We start from the raw sequence: 4,334 nt of genomic DNA, 5'->3' as shown, positions 1-4,334 counted from the left end.
GGGAGGGTTAACGGCCCCTAGAGCCTTGGTGTCAACGGCCGGCGCGCAGCTTTGTGCGCCTCACAGGAAAAAAAAAAAAATCAAAAACGCTGCGGAAAGGTTTCTTGTGAGAGACTCTCTCGCTAAGTCAAGCTGATAATAAAATCGAGGAAGACGATCTGGTTTTACTCAGTGGAATAAAAATGTAGCCGTAGCGAGGGCGATAAAATAATACCCTAAGCCTGAGGGCCGGCCGGGCGGGCCGCGGTGAGCCCAGCCTAGCAGCCACACCCGGCACGGAGCCTGCAGTGCCGGGGAAGAGCGTTCGGGAGAAAATTCCCCTTCCCTCCTTCATTTGGGATTCGGGGGCGCTTCCTCGCCGCAGCACCAGTAGCCGAGGAATTGATAAACTTCCATATTGACCTCTGGGAAACGCAGAGCAGTTTTGCAGTTTTGAAGCTAGGGCGCGTGTTTCCGCAGTACCGCGCTGCGGCGTTGCCAAGGGGGATGTTTTGGCAGCTGGGGAGATTGTAACTCTGCAAGGTGCTGGGCCCTGGCCGGCAGCTTTACCAGCAGCTTGTGGGTAGCCAGTGCTCCTGGAGCGAGGCTGCTCAGCAGCCGGGTCGGGGAGTGGGTGTAGCTGTGACTACCTTGAGCTGCTTTTCTTCCTCAGAGATTGATTCTGGCAGGTAGTGGTGGACATGCTGGCCTGGTTCTCCTTGCAGGTGTCTCGCTTGTCTCAATACAAGGAAAGGCATCTTAAGAAAAGACCAAGGATTTGCACTCCTTCAGCAGAGCCCCCTGTAAGCCAGCCAGATCTGGAGGGCGAGTCTGTCTCTCGAAGCACCTAACCAAGCCCTTGGAAGGGATACTTTTTTGGAGCAAAGTGAATGTGGCTGCTGCTGTACACTGTACGGTGTATAACACAGCCCATATTCTTTTCCTTGCCTGTTTGCTTAGTAACCTGTTAGCTGGACTATGATAGGTAAGAGAGAGAAATGCAGTAATTTAATTTCTAATAGAACAGGGGGTTTAAGGCAAGTCACTACAAAAGTGGAATTTCAATTGTGTTTTTCTGTTGGAAAGAATTTATATGTAAATTTATATTACAGCTTACTCATGATCCTTTTGCATCCAGGCTTTTGTGAAGCAAGCTTTTACAAGCACAAATAACTGAGAAAAAAATAAATGTTAAGTCTCGAGACTGAAATGTGATAATAGGAAGTGTCATTTGTGTTTTAATTTTAAAAATTTATGGTGCATGTAATGCTGTTCAGTTACTGCATTCACAAAACAGAGGGGATAATGTGATTATATATAATTAATCACAAACCCCAAATAGCACATCTGGGATACTTGTGATAAATAGTTTATTCTTTAATGACCTGCAGCCCAAGAAATAATCGCTGGAGACAATTGTAAATAACTGTGTAATGGATATTATGGAAGTTTAGCAATCTGCTTTTAGATAGTGCATGAATATGAAAAAAAGACAGATTAATACATTTTTTAATGGCAATATTTTCATTTGGTTAAACTGCTACCATAAGGGGGTGGATTTTTTTGTTGTTAGTTAGCCAGTTCTAAGTATCTATCTTTAGTCTTTTACTTTTGGGAAATGTGCCCAGTAAGTAATAAATGGGATATTTATAATAGCCAGGCAGAGGCAAATGTTCTAGAAAGATGGGAGGCTGAAAAAATTCCAGATTTGTTAGGTGCCATGGTTGCACAATTGAAGCCTTTGAATTACATTTCCATTTAGCGATTAATGAGATAGATGTTGAAGAAATAGATGCCCAGCTCCCACTGAAACTCTTGCCAGCAATGCGTTAAAGTGAATTGTGTGAAGTTTATACAGTGGTTTGGCTCTCAAGCTCTCTTCTGCCTGTTCTTGCTAATTAGGATACAAGCATTGTGTGCACTTTGCCTTCCAGCTAACATCTGACAGATCACTCCTCACCTACAGCCTTACTTACCCCATATTTATTAGAAACTTGCCCAGCAGATTCTGGAATGGCAACCATAATGATTTCTTCTTTCACTTTGGAAGTAATTAGCATGTTACAGGTGTCCCTAGGGCTAATAATGCAAGCACTCTTTGAAGTACTATAGCTGTGTTCAGCTTTGTGCTTATACCAGGAGCTCAATTAATTTGTTTTTCTTGCACTGAAGGGTTCTGATAGATGATCCTTATCCCTAATAGATTTTCAGGGAACAGAATTTAAAACAAGTTCTTTAAGCAATATAGCCCAGTGTCCAACTATTTGTTTTGCTGGAAATAATAACAGAATCTTACCTGACATTGCCTGGGACATTTTCTTCTGTTGTTGAGCACCAACAATTTTTTTAAAATAAAAGATTAAAAAAAAAATGTAATGCAAGAGAAACATTATTTATCTTTCTTGATTCTCAGATGTCTATTAAGGATGTATCTATCAAGTAACTCTTGACTCCTTTGGTGTTACAGTTTCTTGCTATGCCTGGTGAAAGAAAATAATTAAACAAAAGCAAAACAATCACAATGATTAATTGTGCCTGGTTTTATTATTTTAAAAAAGAATAAATTAAGCAAAGTAACACCATGAACTGCAAACAGTCATCACCTCTTTCTGCTTCTCTTTGAAAACGTTCAAACAGAGATTACTAAATGGTTGAACATCAAGCATCTCTCTGAGTGGATCTCTTGAGATCCTGTGTGACCAAATTTCAGATTCTACTTTCCTCCTTTTACTGGCTAAAGACCCTCATGGATTACTCTTGCCAGTAGAGTCATCTTTGAAGATGCAGTCTGCAAAGGTGAGTGTAGAAACACTCTTTGTTCTTGCGGAGGGGAAGCATTTATACATGTTTATTGTTTAAAGTCTTCCTTATGTTGCTTTCTGAAGTTATTTTTGTAATTATTAGGGTTCAGTGAGACTTCAGTTGTCTTTCAAATAGGTCCTTCTTTAACAGGTAATTTTTATCTTCAAAACAGCTTTTCAAAAATCTTTTCAAAACTAAATATCCCTCTTGAAGAATCAGGCTTCAGAGAAGATCATTGATATTTTGAGTGATAATTTTCTGAGCTTTGTAAGAGAATTGCTTAAGAACTGGCAGGCATTTAATTCCTTAGTTAATTAATGAGTTCATTATTTAGTAGTCACTGATAATGCTAAATGATCTGTCTCTGATTATAAATAAAAGTTATTTCTCTTTACATAATCTTGCATTTAATACCAAACATTTGCAAATAAAAATCTGAAAGGAGCACATTAGATTCTAAATGTTTAAGAAATACATATTGTACTTGCTATGGCCTTATGCAAAGCACTCCATTATTTCATAAAGACTTCATGTCAAGTTTTATTAATTTCCTTTTAATAATATGCTTAAACTTCTTTGGATGCAAAAATTTAGATTTTTGAGTGACTAAAGAAGGAGGAGTGTATGAGAAAGAAAACTGCAGCTTTTGTTTGGCAGCCTTAGGAAATCAATGTTCTGAATCCCTAAGAAAATGTGCATTATTATGTTATTTTTCACCTAAATGTGTGTTGGGGCTCTTACCTTGATTTCCTCATAATGCTGTCTTTGCTGGGTGTTATGATGAGCATCCCTGCACTAGGGAGTGCCAATGTGACATGAATATAGAGAATTAAGCACATGGCTTGGGAGGGTGAGGGAGAGACAGACTTCTCTACTTGTATCAGAGGGCTGGGTGTGGGGGTCCATCAGGTTGCGCTGGAGGGGTTTGACTAGGAAGGACTAAACCGTCTGTGCAGGCTGGTATGGAGACAGAAGGAGAAGGAGTAGACAAAACAGTGATTTTCACCTGTGATCCGAAGCAACCTGAAGCCTGCTGAGGCTGGCTTGTCTTTGTGACCTCTCATGGACATTGGTGGAGTACTCTGTGGAACACAGTCTGAAAATCACTAGGCTACCTAGAGGAGTAGCTGTTACAATGAAGAAAAAGTAAACAACTGGAGATTTAGGATTCCTTTAAGGTGATGAAGTAATTTACATCAATTATAGGCACTTGTTTTTAATGCCAGTATTCAATTTTTTTTTTTCAGTTATTAGGAAGGAAAAAAACAGAAAAAGAAATATTTTGGGAAAAGCAGGCTATGGTAAGGTGGGAAGACTGACTAATTCTTACTCTTCTGTTGGCTCCTGATCAGCATTTCTCCAAGCCTACCAAGGATGAGACAAGCTTTCTTCGCAGCAGTGTGGATGCTCAGCTTTTTGTGAGAAAGCTAGATGGGAAACTGGGAATCTGCCTGTTCTACAAGCAGACTCTAATTTTCAAAGCTATGTAAACAGAAGAAGAAAACTTATCTTTTGAGTTTCATTTGGATGCTTTCAAATTTCTGTGCATGTTA

The 4,334-nt window shown here is 39.7% G+C and overlaps 1 long non-coding RNA gene across 1 annotated transcript; it reads left to right on the top strand.

Moving 5' to 3' along the window:
• The first annotated feature begins 26 nt into the window (after positions 1 to 26).
• LOC113478456 lies at positions 27 to 4,334 on the top strand. The gene is made up of 3 exons (XR_003398065.1): positions 27 to 782; positions 2,617 to 2,775; positions 4,134 to 4,334. It is a non-coding gene; the product is annotated as an uncharacterized LOC113478456 (long non-coding RNA).

Source organism: Athene cunicularia, assembly GCF_003259725.1.
Source record: "Athene cunicularia isolate RWA chromosome 3 unlocalized genomic scaffold, athCun1 chr3_part1, whole genome shotgun sequence".
NCBI lineage: Eukaryota > Metazoa > Chordata > Aves > Strigiformes > Strigidae > Athene > Athene cunicularia.
This window is presented reverse-complemented; position numbering and strand designations above follow the sequence as displayed.